This window comes from Heptranchias perlo, chromosome 4 (genome assembly GCF_035084215.1).
Source record: "Heptranchias perlo isolate sHepPer1 chromosome 4, sHepPer1.hap1, whole genome shotgun sequence".
Taxonomy (NCBI): domain Eukaryota; kingdom Metazoa; phylum Chordata; class Chondrichthyes; order Hexanchiformes; family Hexanchidae; genus Heptranchias; species Heptranchias perlo.
Window position 1 is genome coordinate 1386151 of NC_090328.1, and position 16985 is coordinate 1403135.

Here is a 16985-nt window from a genome sequence, read left to right on the forward strand (position 1 = left end):
CCCTCAGCTCAACCATCTATAGCTGCTTCATTAAGGGTTATTGCTGAGAGGCTGTTTCCCCTGGCTGGACAATCCAGAACTTGGAGACATAGTCTCAGAATAAGGGGTCAGCCTTTTAGGACTGAGATGAGGAGGAATTTCTTCACTCAGAGGATTGTGAATCTTTGGAATTCTCTTCCCCAGAGGGCTGTGGATGCTGAGTCATTGAGTATATTCAAGGCTGAGGTGGATAGATTTTTGGACTCTAGGGGAATCAAGGGATATGGGGATTGGGCGGGAAAGTGGAGTTGAGGTCAAAGGTCAGCCATGATCTTATTGAATAGCGGAGCAGCCTCGAGGGGCCGTATGACCTACTCCTGCTCCTGGTTCTTATGTTCTTATGTTCATTAATAATTTTCCCTCTGTCATAAGGTCTGGTGTGGGGTGATTCAGGAATGATTCCATAATGTTCACAACTCTTCTGATAATGAAGCAACCCATTCCACCCTACAGCAAGACCTGGATAACATACAGACTTGGGCTGACAAATGGCAAGTAACATTTGTGCCATATAAGTGCCAGGTAATGACCATCTTGAATAAAAGAGAGCCCAGACACCTTCCCGTGACCTTCAATGATGCCACCATCATTGCGACCTCTGCCATCAACATTCTGGGGGTCACCATGGACCAGAAACAGAATTGGAGCAGGGTGGAGGTTGGGCACTCAGTGAGAATTGCCTCACCTCCAGACCCATTAAAGCCTCTCCATCGTCTACAAGGCTGGTCAGGAGTGTGGTGGAATTCTCACCACTCACCTGGATGGCAGCAACCACAACAATGCTCAACACAATCGAAGACAGAGCAGTTTGCTTGAATGTTGCCCTGTTCCTAGACTGAATCTCCACCCTCACCATCACTGGTGCACTGTGGCTGAAGTATGCACAATTTACTGGATGCACTGCAACAAATCATCAAGGTTACTTTGACAGCACCTCCTTCCTCTGCAACCTCTACCCCAAAAAAAACAAGAGCAACAATGTTGTGGGAAGACCATCATCCCTAAGTTACTCTTCAAGTCCCACACCATCGTGCCGTGGACATATTTTGCCATTCCTTCGTTGCCGCTGGATTGTTTTGGGGCCCAAGTTAGCTCAACCACTCTCTCACCTCCACCTTTGATGACCTTGCCCCAATAAAGCACTTACTCACTCCCACCCTGGCCCCCATCTTTGCTGTATCAAATCCGAGGCACAGACTTGAGTCTATCTGGCGCACAACTGGTTTGGCCGTCCATCACCAGATCAGGCTGGACCACATCAAGCTCGACCGGGCCGAGCTTGCCTCTGTCAAAACTGTGCACTTTCCAGGATCATCCTGGAACGCAAAGATTACCCCCGGCTCCTGTTGTTCAAGAGACCAGAGGCCCCTCTCCTCTGCCCCCTCCACCCTCACCTCCAAGTGCAAGGAGCTCATGGACTTCTTTGTCACTGATTGAGTCCATCTGGTCAGCTGCCTCAGCTGCATCCCTTCCTTTGTCCTCCAAGTCTAACTTCTCCCAAGGTTCCCCTGCCCAGGCCTGGAACCCTTTCTTTAGTTTCTCTCCATTCTGTCTTCATGCCCTCTCCGATCTCATCTGGTCCATGAGACATACTTCCTGCTCTCTGAACCCCATTACCAGTAAACTGCTGACCACCCAACTTCCCTTCCTGGCCCCCATACTAGATGACATTGTAAATGGCTCCTTCTCCTCATCCCCTCCCTTTCAAAACCACCATCATCACCCTTCCCCTAAAAAACCCATCCTTGACCCCTCTGTCCTTGCAAACTACCGCCCCATCTCCAACCTCCATTTTCTCTCCAATATCTTTGAACATTTTGTCGCCTCCCAAGTTCATTCTTATCTTTCCCACAATTCCATGTTTGAATCCCTCCAGTCAGGTTTCCGCCCCTGTCACAGCACTGAAACGTAACTAATCAAAGTCACAAATGACATCCTCTGTGACTGTGGTGCACAATCCTTCCTCATCCTCTTTGACCTTTCACATGGTCGACCACACCATCCTCCTCCGACCCTTCACCACCTTTGTCCAGCTCAGTGGGACTGTGCTCGCCTGGTTCCACTCTCATCTATCCAATTGTAGCCAAAACATCTCCTGCATTGGCTTCTCTTCCCGCTCCCGCACCATTGCCAAGTATCTATCCTTGGCCCCCTCCTATTCCTCATCTACATGCTGCCCCTTAGCGACATCATCTGAAAACACAACGTCAGGTTCCACATGTACGCTGTCGACGGCCAGCCCTACCTCACCACCACCTCTCTCGACCCCTCCACTGCCTCTGTGTTGTCAGCCAGCTTGTCTGACATCTAGTCCTGGATGAGCTGCAGTGTCCTCCAGTTAAACATTCGGAAGACGAAAGCCATCATCTTTGGTCCCCGCCACAAAATCCAAACCCTCACCTTTGATTCCATCCCACTCCCTGGCTCGTGTCTGAGGTTGAATCAGACCATTCACAACCTCAGTGCCTTATTTGACTGAGTTGAGTTTCCAACCTCATATCCTCTCCATCACCAAGACCGCCTACTTCCACCTCCATAACATCGCCTGTCTCCACCCCTGCCTCAGCTCATCTGATACTGAAACCTTCATCCATGCCTTTGTTACCTCTAGACTCGACTATTCCAATGCTCTCCTGGCCGACCTCCCATCATCCACCCTCTGGAAACATCAGCTCATCCAAAACTCTGCAGCCTGTATCCTAATCCACACCAAGTCCCTTTCACCCATCATCCCTGTAAGAACATAAGAACATGAGAACATAAGATAGAAAATAGGAGCAGGAGTAGGCCATATGACCCCTCAAGCCTGCTCCGCCATTCAATCAGATCATGGCTGATCCTCAATCTCGACTCCACTTTCCCACCCGATCCCAATATCCCTTGATTTTCCTAGAGTCCAAATATCTATCCATCTCAGCCTGGAATATACTCAACAACTGAGCATCCACAGCCCTCTGGGGTAGAGAATTCCAAAGATTTACAACCCTCTGAGTGAAGAAATTCCTCCTCATCTCAGTCTTAAATGGCCGACCCCTTATCCTGAGACTATGCCCCCTAGTTCTAGACTCTCCAGCCAGCATCTACCCTCAGATAATGAAGCAGTCCGAGTCCGCATGCAGCAAGACATGGACAACATCCAGGCTTGGGCTGATAAGTGGCAAGTAACATTCGCACCGAACAAGTGTCAGGCAATGACCATCTCCAACAAGGGAGAGTCTCCCTTGACATTCAACGGCATTACCATCACCGAATCTCACACCGTCAACATCCTGGGGCTCATCATTGACCAGAAATTGAACTGGACCAGACCCATAAATACTGTGGCTACAAGAGCAGGTCAGAGGCTGGGTATTCTGCGGCGAGTGACTCACCTCCTGACTCCCCAAAGCCTTTCCAACAGCTTCAAGGCAAAAGTCAGGAGTGTGATGGAATACTCTCCACTTGCCTGGGTGAATGCAGCTCCAACAACACTCAAGAAGCTCGACACCATCGAGGACAAAGCAGCCCGCTTGATTGGCACCCCATCCACCACCTTAAACATTCACTCCCTCCACCACCGGCGCACCCTGGCTGCAGTGTGTACCATCTATAGGATGCACTGCAGCAACTTGCCAAGGCTTCTTCAACAGCACCTACCAAACCTGCGACCTCTACCACCTAGAAGGAGAAGAGCAGCAGGCACATGGGAACACCACCGCCTGCACGTTCCCCTCCAAGTCATAAACCATCCTGACTTGGAAATATATCACCGTTCCTTCATCGTCGCTGGGTCAAAATCCTGGAACTCCCTCCCTAACAGCACTGTGGGAGAACCTTCACCACACGGACTGCAGCGGTTCAAGAAGGCGGCTCACCACCACCTTCTCAAGGGCAATTAGGGATGGGCAATAAATGCTGGCCTCACCAGCGAGGCCCACATCCCATGAATGAATTTTTTAAAAAACCCTGTCAAGCCCCCCTTAGAATCTTATATGTTTCAATGAGATCACCTCTCATTCTTCTAAACTCCAGAGAGTATAGGTCCATTCTACTCAACCTCTCCTCATAGGACAACCCTCTCATCCCAGGAATCAATCTAGTGAACCTTCGTTGCACCACATCTAAGGCAAGTATATCCTTCCTCAGATAAGGAGACCAAAACTGTACACAGTATGCCAGATGAGGTCTCACCAAAGCCCTGTACAATTGTAGCAAGACTTCCTTACTCATGTACTCCAACCCCCTTGCAATAAAGGCCAACATGCCAATTGCCTTCTTAATTGCTTGCTGTACCTACATACTAACTTTATGTGTTTCTTGTACGAGGACATCCAGATCTCTCTGAACACCAACATTTAATAGTTTCTCACCATTTAAAAAATATTCTATTTTTCTATTCTTCCTACCAAAGTGAATAACCTCACATTTCCCCACATTATACTCCATCTGCCACCTTCTTGCCCATTCACTTAACCTGTCTATATCCCTTTGCAGACTCTTTGTGTCCTCCTCACAGCTTACTTTCCCACATAGCTTTGTTTCGTCAGCAAACTTGGATACATTACACTCGGTCCCTTCATCTAAGTCACTAATATAGATTGTAAATAGCTGAGGCCCAAGCACTGATCCTTGCGGCACCCCACTAGTTACAGCCTGCCAACCTAAGAATGACCCGTTTATCCCTACTCTCTGTTCTCTGTCCGTTAACCAATCCTCTATCCATGCTAATATATTACCCCCAACCACATGAGCCCTTCATTGTCCTTCGCTGCCCTTCATTGGCTCCCGGTCCCCCAATGCCTCAAGTTTAAAATTTTCATCCTCGAGTGCAAATCCCCCCATGGCCTCGCACCCTCCCTATCTCTGGAACCTTCTCCAGCTCTACAACCCTTTGCGAACTCTGCGTTCCTTCAACTCTAACCTCTTGTGCGTGCCCCACTCCCTACGCCTCATCATTGGCAGCCGTGCCTTCAGTCATCCATACCCCGCACTCTGGGAGTCCTTCCCTAAACCTCTCCGCCTCGCCACCTCTTTCTCCTCCTTTAAGACCCTCCCTAAAACCTACCTCTTTAACCAAGCTTTTAGTCATCCCTCTTAATATCCTCTTCTGTGGCTCAGTCTCGATTTTTGTCTGATTACATTTTCGTGCATAGCCTTGGGACATTTTGTTCTACTTTAAACACGATATATAAATGCAAGTTATTACTGTTGTTGTTTTGCTAGTTTTCTAGGTTGGCATGTGTGCTGAATTTATTATGAAATACATAAAATTAAAGTATTTAAAAAGGCATCAATTGGATTCGGAATATTTTCAGTAAATAGAACGCTATAAAACTAAATTACCAAACATTCTTGGACCTTGCCACCTCTGTGCAAACCTGATAAGAAGAATTCTTTCTCAGTTCCCCACACACTGACAGTGACAGGTTGACTCTATTTTGTATACATTGTTAAACTCAGCTCTATAAGATAAGTGTCTACCAGTTAATTGCTCATTGATACGTGCGATACTGCAAGAAGCTGAGCTGGCAGACACAACCTCGTAATAAAGGAGAAACATTGCTGATAAAACCCAGAGCTGAGTCAACAAAATCATTCTTGTTGCAGTCAGTCTGACCTTGGACAGGACCAGGGTTCACAGATGATTTTCGACGGCAGTAACTGGTCAGAAAGCGATGATGAGTTTTCACATCTATTAACTGAAGATCACTCTAAAGTGGACACAGTGCCATGCCAAAGATTTCTCAATATTTGTAACCTTGATGCGGACTGTTCTACCACTTGTTGGTCTGTACTCTAACCTACTCTTTCGCTGTGCCAAGTACTGACAGATAGGAGATCTAGGACATTACACCATGAAGAGTGCATTCTATAAGTGCGTTCAACCGATGGTTCCTCTTAACTTTTATATATGTGAGGGCAGGAGGACCAGGACATTTCCTCCTGGACTGGCCTGTTCATGGTACGTCCTCTGTGATTGACTTCCCCCCCTCAGGTCTGACTGCCCGGCTCAGTCCCTGGCAAGCCGACTGATAGCCTACCCTCCACATGACTGGCCGGCTGCCCACTGCCATTTGGTGCCTGCAGTTCACCGCCTGCATGTGGTTCAGGATCGACGCCAGTAACAGAGGGCAGATAGCGGGCGCACTCCACCCGGCGACCGTCCTTTCAGAGGGTAGTTAAAAATCAACCTTATTGCTGTGGGACTGGAGTCACATATAGGCCAGACAAGGACAGCATGTTTCCTTCCCTGAAGGGCATTAGTGAACTCAATGGGTTTTTATGACAATCCAGTAGTTTTACAGGTCACCATTACTGATACTAACTCTATAGTCCAGATTCTATTTAATTGAATTTAAACTCCCCAGCTGCTGTGTTGGGATTTGAACTCATAGTCCCAGGATTATTAGTGCCAGTAACAGAACCACTACGCTACCAAGATTACATTCTCCAATGAGATCTCCTTGTTTAACCAGCATACCGAAGCTCGCTCACCCTGTGTTGTGCAGGTGACCTGAATCAGGCATATGTTTGAGTCTTGTTGTTACCTCCAGACTGGACTATTCCAATGCTCTCCTGGCCGGTCTCCCATCTTCCACCCTCCATAAACTTGAGCTCATCCAAAACTCAGTGCCCGTATCCTAACTTTCACCAAGTCCCGTTCACCCATCACCCCTGTGCTCACTGACCTACATTGGCTCCCAGTCCAGGAATGCCTCGATTTTCAAATTCTCATCCTTGTCTTCAAATCCCTCCATGGCCTTGCCTTTCCCTATCTCTGTAACCTCCTCCAGCCCTACAACCCTCCGAGATCTCTGCGCTCCTCCAATTCTTGCCTCTTGCGCATCTCCGATTTTAATCGCTCCACCATTGGTGGCCGTGCCTTCAGCTGCCTAGGCCCTAAGCACTTGAATTCCGTCCCCAAACCTCTCCACCTCTCTCTCCTCATTTAAGACACTCCTTAAAACCTACCTCTTTGACCAAGCTTTTGGACATCTATCCTAATATCTCTTTATGTGGTTCGATGTCAAATTTTGTTTGATAATCGCTCCTGTGTTAAGCGTCTTGGGACGTTTTACTATGTTAAAGGTGCTGTATAAATGCAAGTTGCTGTTACTGTTGTTGTTATGTTGGGGTTAAGGTCCATTTTCAGGGTAGTTCTTATCCAGGTGCCTTCTCCCCCACTGTAATCAGCCCAGAAACGGGGGCAGTGGTGTATTAAGCTCATTTAATGCAGGTTTACGAGTGTAAATTGATCTACTTACACAGAGATTCCGGTGGTGGCAACATTTATTTTATCAACTGTTGTAAAACTAGACTGGGGAAAACTAACTTCCTCAGGTTCTTAGGATTAATGTTGAGCTAAACGACTGAGAAATTAGGTTCCTTTCTGGTGTTTAATATGAAATCAAGGACAAACTCTTAGAACAAACAAAACAACGTGAAGAGATGGTGTCAGCTGATGGCAGAAATGCTGACCATTCAACTTCACATAGTTACCTAGCACCGCGGTGTCCCATCTGCAGGGAGTTCAGAATCAGTCTGAGTTGGCCTCAAGCCCTGGGAGCAAAATCAAACTGTTGCTCAAATGAGAAAAACACACACAGAAGCTTCCTCCGCTTCCAAGAAAAAACTCACACATCAGCTTTTCAAATGTCAACAGCACAAGACTGGAAATGACTGGCATTGCAAAAAGAAATCTGCAATTTGTAAATCTGCAAAAAGCAGGAAAACAGATGTTCATTGTATCCATATGACTTCTATCAATTAATGTTAATTGTATTCAGGTGCTGTGTATCAATTGGGGTCTCTCTTGTGTCCATGTATATGAGAACTTATTGAGGGTGTGGAGTGGGTGTAATGTTGATCTCTGTGAATAAAGGCTTGGAAGCAACTGAAGACCAGGCTCCAGTATTCTATCCCTCACCATTTGGCTATCCAGTTTGTTACAACAGGAAGGGTGATTCTTATTCATATCTATTAGAATCAGGGCGCTGCGTGTTGGTGTGTCTCACGGGTCTGATCCCCCATTTTACGATCTCTGTGCTGCTGCAGGGGAACGTCCGAGTGTGTCCAGCGACCGCCCCTTGAAAGGTGGGAAGTAAACTCATTGTGGAGTGAAATCGTCCTCAACCTCCCCCTGTTGTTGCCAGTGGTCTGGGAGCAGTTGCTAATGGTCTGGGAGCAGTTGCTAATGGTCAGGGAGCAGTTGTCAGTGGTCTGGGAGCAGTTGCCAGTGGTCTGGGAGCAGTTGCTAATGGTCGGGGAGCAGTTGTCAGTGGTCTGGGAGCAGTTGCCAGTGGTCTGGGAGCAGTTGCCAGTGGTCTGGGAGCAGTTGTCAGTGGACTGGGAGCAGTTGCCAGTGGTCTGGGAGCAGTTGTCAGTGGTCTGGGAGCAGTTGTCAGTGGTCTGGGAGCAGTTGCCAGTGGTCTGCGAGCAGTCGCCAGTGGTCTGGGAGCAGTCGCCAGTGGTCTGGGAGCAGTTGCCAGTGGTCTGGGAGCAGTCGCCAGTGGTCTGGGAGGAGTCGCCATTGGTCTGGGAGCAGTCGCCAGTGGTCTGGGAGCAGTTGCCAGTGGTCTGGATAGCACGGTGAGGCAAGGGGAGGGGGCAAAAGAGGGGGGCGAATGGTAGTGAAAGAAGGAACAGAGTGAATGGCAGTGAAAGGGGGACATGTATCATGGAGAAAGGGGGAAATGGCTGTTATAGGAAGGAGGCAGAAGTTGGAAGCTGTGATTTAGAGGAGAGGGGAGGAGGGGAGGAGAATAGGAGAGGGGAGGGAAAGAAACTGGGACTGGGAAAGAAAATACATATAAGAAAATGAGGCATGTTCCAGAGATAGCTCGCTAGATCCAGCAAAAAGATTTACAAATAGCAGTGGAAACTGGCAGCAGCCCAAAACAAGACTATAATCTATGTTCTGTGACTGAGGCCCAGCATTCCACGTCAGCAGCCAGTGTCAGAGAACTCCAGAACTGCAGTTGGAAGCCTGAGGCCAGGAAAGGGGGAAAAGGACAGAAAGAAAAGTAACTCAGAAATGAAACTGTAATCAAACAGTTATTGAAGTTGCACCAGTTCGTGCTGCCTGTACCTTGTGACACGTTAAACTGTCAGCAATCTGACGGTTTCTGTGCCATGTTATATCACAAAGGGATTGTTCCTCGTTCTATCAATTTTGCCCTTTCCTTTCTCCTGAAGGTGTTTGCTGTTTGCTGGGATTTGGTTCAACAGGTGCAGGGCGGTCTCTGATACCTCAAACAAGTGGCCATTATTCACACGTGAGCACAAGCAATGAATTTCTTTGTACCTATCTCCTACAGACATGGAGTTGCATGTGCCCCTCCCCTGCCCTGGACTCCCCCTCCCCTTCCCTTCAGCGAGATCCTCCTGAAAACCTCCGCCCTATCATTTATCTGGATGCCGCTGGGCAGCCTAGGGCCGCCCGATCTCTACCTGCCTCATCACACCTGCCCAAAACCCACTCCAGGTTAGAATTGACCCCGTTGCTGCCATTACTCACATTATTACATCAGGACCCCCGTGAATGCAACAGCATTTCTCCCTATTTATCTACTCTGTCCAATCCCAAATCAACCCTCATGATACAGTGGAATTCCAGCTATGATATTTTTTGTAACCCTAATAGTGCGTGGTGTGGGTTTGTACAGTGCAGTTTGCTCTGTGGGAGGTTTAGTGAAGTGGCTGGCTGCTGGGTGCCAGTACGTCTGTTCCTGGGTCAGTCGATGACTCTGCAGCAATTGGAGCCACAGGTATTGATGCCTAGACACATCTGCAGTATGCAGTACTCCAGATGTGATCTAACCAGAGCTCTGTACAGCTGTAACGTAACTTCCACCCCTTCTTGTATTCCAGACCCCTCGAGATAAAGGCCAACATTCCATTAGCCTTTTTAATTATTTTTTGTACCAGCCCGATGGCTTTAATGATTTCTGTGCATGGAACCCTAAATCTCTCTGTTCATGCACAGTTCCTAGCTTCTCATCTGTCCTCATAATTTAACCCTTTTAGCCCCGGCATCATGAGGTTGTCCTGCAAGATATCTCCATCGCCTGTGCCAGCTCCTGACATTCCCATGCTGCTGCTGGGCACTTCCTCAGCGCAGCCCGAGATCTGCTTGGGAGCTGATCTCTGGGTAACAATCAGGCTGTTGAAGTCCTGCGTTGTTGCTGTTCTAATCTGACTCCCCAATGTGGTGAATCCCGACAGCTGAGTCTGGAGCCCAAGATTTCTGGAGCCCCAGTTATAGCGTTCTTAATAAAGCCACGGCTGGGATTAGGACTTCAGCCAATGGAGGCTCCACTGAAGGCCTTGGAATGGCCGCACTTCCCATGGTGGTCTGCAGCTCAGTCTGGCAGTCTTTGGTACGTCACAGAATGGTTGTGAACTCCTTCACTGACATCCCAAAACTGTGCAGGCTGTACGGCACATACTCAGAATGTCTGCATGAACTGTCAAACTACAGCCCCTGTTTCCTGAACTCAGCAGCTGAAGAATCTTTCGAGTTGGCCTTCCTACTGGCAAGTTGCAGCTTCCGCAGATTCACCTCCTCCTCCTCGCTTGTGCAACCCAACAACTGTCTGCCTCGGACCCCCAGCCCCACTTTTGGAGTGGGTATACCTATGTTGCAACTTGTCACTGCAGGAGTGAGTGGCACAGAGTGTGTGGGTTCCATGTCCCTCTGTTTTCCAGTGTATTCTGTTGGTCCAGCAGAAACCTCAGGAAATCCAGGGCCATTGTGTATCTGTGTCTATGGATGTCTCTCAGATAGTACATATCTCAGACAGTGAGTTTCTTTCATTTCATGATTTTTTTCTCAGACTCTTCTCCTCTTAAACGTATATGAATTAATGAAATCTGTTAGAAATGTTTAAAATTGTGCAGGTTTTGATAAGATAAATAGGAGGAAATAATTTCCTTTGGGTGATGAGTCAGGAACTAAAGGAAAGGATACTAGCAGTCAGGAGAAGAATTTAAGATTGTAGAATCATAGAGCACAGAAGGAGGCCATTCGGCCCATTGTGCCTGTGCCATCTCTTTGAAAGAGCTATCCAATTAGTCCCACTCCCGTCCTTCCCCCATAGTCCTGTAAATGTTTTTCCCTTCAAGTATTTATCCAATTCCCTTTTGAGCGTTATTATTGAATCTGTTTCCACCGCCCTTTCAGGCAGCGCATTCCAGATCGTTACAACCCGCTGCATAAAAAAGATTCTCCTCGTGTCGCCTCTGGTTCTTTTGCTGATCACCTTAAATCTGTGTCCTCTGGTTACCGACCCTTCTGCCACTGGAAACAGTTTCTCCTTATTTACTCTATCAAAACCATTCATGATTTTGAACACCTCTATCAAATCTCCCCTTAACCTTCTCTGTTCTAAGAAGAGCAATCCCAGCTTCTCCAGTCTCTCCACATAACTGAAGTCCCTCATCCCTGGCACCATTCTAGTAAATCTCTTCTGCACCCTCTCTAAGGCCTTGACATCCTTCCTAAAGTGTGGTGCCCAGAATTGAAAACAATACTACGGCAGAGGCTTAACTAGTGTTTTATAAAGGTTTAGCAAAACGTCCTTGCTTCTGTAATCTATGCCTCTGTTTATAAAGCCAAAGATCCCATATGCTTGTTTAACAGCCTTCTTAACTTGTCCTGCCACCTTCAAGTATTTGTGTATGTGCAACCCCCCCAGTCTCTCTGTTCCTGCACCCCCTTCAAAGTTGTACCATTTAGTTTATATTGCCTCTCCTCATTCTTCCTACCAAAATGTATCACCACATACTTCTCTGGGTTAAATTTCATCTGCCATGTGTCTGCCCATTTCACCAGTCTGTCTACATCCTCCTGAAGTCTGTTACTATCCACCTCACTGTTTACTACACTGTTTTGTGTCATAAGAACATAAGAAATAGGAGCAGGAGTAGGCCATACGGCCCCTCGAGCCTGCTCCACCATTCAATCAGATCATGGCTGATCTTCAACCTCAACTCCACTTTCCTATCCCTCGATTCCCCTAGAGTCCAAAAATCTATCCATCTCAGCCTTGAATATACTCAACGACTCAGCATCCACAGCCCTCTGGGGTAGAGAATTCCAAATATTCACAACCCTCTGAGTGAAGAAATTCCCCCTCATCTCAGTCTGACCCCTTATCCTGAGACTATGCCCCCTAGTTCTAGACTCTCCAACTATGGGAAACATCCTCTCAGCATCTACTCTGTCAAGCCCTCTTAGAATCTTATGTTTCAATGAGGTCACCTCTCAATCTTCTAAACTCCAGAGAGTATAGGCCCATTCTACTCAATCTTTCCTCATAGGACAGCCCTCTCATCCCAGGAATCAATCTAGTGAATCTTCATTGCACCATCTCCAAGACAAGTATATCCTTTCTTAGGTAAGGAGACCTAAATTGCACACAGTACTCCAGGTGAGGTCTCACCAAAACCCTGTACAATTGCAGCAAGACTTCCTTACTCTTGTACTCCAACCCTCTTGCAATAAGGGCCTACATACCATTTGCCTTCCTAAATGCCTGCTTTACTTACATGTTAATTTTTTGTGTTTCTTGTACGAGGACATCCAAATTTCTCTGAACACCAACATTTGTTAGTTTCTCAACGTTTAAAAAATATTCCGTTTTTCTATTCTTCCTACCAAAGTGAATATCCTCCCATTTCCCCACATTATACTCCTTCTGCCACCTTTTTGCCCACTCACTTAACCTGTTTATATCCCTTTGCAGACTCTTTATGTCCTCCTCACAGCTTACTTTCCCACCTAGCTTTGTATCGTCAGCAAACTTGGATACATTACACTCGGTCCCTTCATCTAAATCATTAATATATATTGTAAATTTGAAAACTTTGAAATTATACCCTGTATACCCAAGTCCAGGTCATTAGTGTATATCAAAAATATCAGTGGTCTTAATACTGACCCCTGGGGGACACCACTGTATACTTCCCTCCAGTCTCAAAAACCGTTCACCACAACTCTCTGCTTTCTGTCCCTTTGCCAATTTTGTATCCACACTGCCACTGCCCCTTTAATCCCATGGGCTTCAATTTTGCAACCAAGTCTATTATGTGGCACTTTATCAAATGTCTTTTGAAAGTCCATAAACACAACATCAACCGTACTACCCTCATCAACCCTCTAAACATAGAAACATAGAAAATAGGAGCAAGAGTAGGCCATTCGGCCCTTCGGGCCTGCTCCGCCATTCAAAATGATCATGGCTGATCGTCTAACTCAGTACCCTGTTCCCTCTTTTTCCCCATATCCCTTGATCCCTTTGGCATTAAGAAATATATCTATCTCCTTTTTGAATATATCTAATGACTTGGCCTCCACTGCCTTCTGTGGTAGAGAATTCCACAGGTTCACCACCCTCTGAGTGAAGAAATTTCTCCTCGTCTCTGTTCTAAATGGAATACCCCGTATCTTGAGACTGTGACCCCTGATTCTGGACTCCCCAGCCATCGGGAACATCCTCCCTGCATCTAGTCTGTCCAGTCCTGCTGGAATTTTATATGTTTCGATGAGATCACCTCTCATTCTTCTAAACTCTAGTGAATATAGGCCTAGTCGACCCAATCTCTCCTCATACGTCAGTCCTGCCATCCCAGGAATCAGTCTGGTAAACCTTTGTTGCACTCCCTCCATGGCAAGGACATCCTTCCTCAGATAAGGAGACCTAAAATGCACACAATATTCCAGATGTGGTCTCACCAAGGCCCTGTACAACTGCAGTAAGACATCCCTGCTCCTGTACTCAAATCCTCTTGCAATGATGGCCAACATACCATTCGCCTTCCTAACTGCTTGCTGCACCTGAATGCTCGCTTTCAGCGACTGGTGGACAAGGACACCCAAGTCTCGTTGCACCTCCCCTTTTCCCAATCTATCACCATTCAGATAATAATCTGTCTTTCTGTTTTTACAACCAAAGTGGATAACCTCACATTTATCCATGTTATACTGCATCTACCATGTTCTTGCCCACTCACCCAACTTGTCTAAATCACATTGGAGCCTCTTTGTATCCTCCTCACAGCTCACATTCCACCCCAGCTTTGTGTTGTCTGCAAACTTGGAAATGTTACATTTAGTTCCCTCATCCAAATCATTGATATATATTGTGAATAGCTGGGGCCCAAGCATTGATCCTTGCGGTACCCCACTAGTCACTGCCTCTGTTACTTCATCAAAGAACTCAATCAAGTTAGTCAAACATGATTTGCCTTTAATAAATCAGTGCTGGCTGTCATTTATAAACCATATTTTTCCAAGTGACAATTAATTTTGTCTCGAATTATTGTCTCTAAAAGTTTTCCCACCATCGGTGTTAGGCTGACTGGCCTGTAGTTGCCGGGTTTATCCCTCTTCCCTTTTTTGAACAGGGGTGTAACATTTGAAATCTTCCAGTCCTCTGGCACCATATCTAAGGAGGATTGAAAGATTGTGGTCAGCGCTTCTGCTATCTCAACCCTTACTTCCCTCAGCAACCTAGGATCCCGTTTGGACCAGGTGACTTTTCTGTGAGTACTTCCAACATTGAGTATTGTTACAGATGAGTACTGCCAACCTTTTAAGCACCTCCTCTTCATCTAACTATATCCTATCCAATTTCTCTACTACCTCCTCCATTGGCAGCACCCTCTTCTTTCGTAAAAACAGATGCAAAGTACTCATTTAGTACCTCAGCCATGCCCTCTGCCTCCACTAGAAGATCTCCTATTTGCTCCCAAATAGGTCCCACCCTTCCTTTGACTATTCTTTTGCTCTTTATAAAAGACTTTTGCGTTCCCTTTTATATTATCTGCTAATCTATTCTCATACACTCTATGCCCCTCTTATTTCCTTTTTCAGTTCTCCCCTGTACTTTTTGAGTTCAGCTTCATTCTCTACTGTATTATGAGGCTGGCATTTATCACAAGCCTCCTTTTTCTGTTTCATTTCAATCTCTATATCTTTAGTCATCCAGGGAGCTCTAGCTTTGGACACCCTTCCTTTCCCCCCTCGTGGGACTATGTCTACTCTGAACCTGAACTATCTCCTCTTTGAAGGCCTCCCATTGCCCATTTACTGTTTTGCCTGCCAATTTTTGATTCCAATCCACCTGGGCCAGATCCCCTTTCAACTCACCGAAATTAGCTCTCCTCTAGTTGAGTATTTTCACATTTAATTGTTCCTTGTCTTTTTCCATAACTGCTCTAAACCTAATGATATCATCACCAAAAGACATTAGGATGAAGGTTCTTATCCAGAGGATTGTTAGGACATAGGATGCCCTAAAAAAACAGTGGAAGCAGAATCCATAACCTTTATATCTTATTAAAAATCTTGTGTCCATCTGCACTTCCTGTTTACAAAGATTTATTTCTTGTTATCATGTTTTAATCAAACTTTTGTGTCAATCTTTCTCATTATAAATTCTTGTGTCAATGTTTATAATGAAACTGCCTATGTAAACGACATCCTGTAATTAAGGTGACAGCCATGGCTCGGTGGATAACATTCTCACCTGAGTCAAAACGTCATGAGTTCAAGTCCAACTCCCGAGACTTGAGCATAAAATCCAGGCTGACACTTCAGTGCAGTACTGAGGGACTGCTGCACTGTCAGAGGTGCCATCTTTCAGATGAGATGTTAAACCGAGGCCCTCTCAGGTGGACGCAAGAGATCCCATGGCACCATTTTTAAGAGCAGGGGCGTTCTCCCCAGTATCCCGGCCAATATTTATCCCTCAGCCAACATCACTAAAACTGATTATCTGGTCATTATCTCATTGATGTTTGTGGGATCTTGCTGTGTGCAAATTGGCTGCTGTGTTCCCTACATTACAACAGTGACTACACTTCAAAAGTACTTCATTGGCTGTAAAGTACTTTGGGACGTCGTGAAAGGGGCTATAGAAATGCAAGTCCTTCTTCCTAATTACAAAATCTGGCCACTGGCTGGCACTGTATTATCATTTTTCTACAAATTGCTACAAATAATTTCTGAATATTTTTGTCTAAAAATCCTTTATCTGCAATTTCTTTAGTAACTGAAATTTCTAATATCAAAAATAAAGGTTTAAACAAAATTTAAAAATTAAAAGTTTACATTTTCTCAATAACATGATTTAAACTTAACCACTGAATTGTCTTTTGTGCTTTTAATGCTTTAAGGCTTCAGTCTGTCCCAATAGCCTGGGGTCGTGGACTTAATAATTTTGACCAGCGCTGTAATGCTGAGCTGAATTTTGATTGTGCTGTATGAATACGTTCAATGTACCCAAGTTCGCACGATGCAGTCAGTACTATTCAGTCAGCTGTACAAGTGGCACGTTTTTCTTTAGCTTCTGTGTTTCAGCTAGTGGTCTTTAAAGGGACCGCTGGAGACTGCCAGCAAAACGGAAACTAAAATCTTTTTTTTACTTACTTGAATGTGGAGCCAGAAGGAGCGGGAGTGTCTAAAACTGTGGGGCGCTGCTCGGCTCCATCTCAGTCTCCCTTCCCCCTACCCCTCCCTTCCCCCTCCCCCCACCTTCATCTCCGCGGGCGGTGCTCTGCCTCTTGGGACGTTACTGGCATCCCCAGCACGCTGGTCACACATGATCACGCAAGATGATCAATTTCGTGTGGTTCTCTTGCTCATCGGTTTTGACGCGGTGGTTCCCGTTTGCTGCTAGATTCGCGCCCTAAGTTGGACGTGATCCAATTTCAAGGTCCATATTCTTCTGTTTACTATGTACATTGCCATAGGAGATCAAATAGTAGCTTTTAAAAGGGAAGAGGATAGGTCCTTCAGAGAGCCAGCACAGGTGCAATGGAGCCCCTTCCACGCTATAAAGTTCTGTGATTCTATGCCAGTCTGTGTCTGTGCAAGTATGTGTGTGTGTTTGCCTCTGGCTTTTATTGTGTGCCTGAGTGTAACTGTTTGTGTCAGGAGCAGGGAGGACAGAGACAATCTTGGA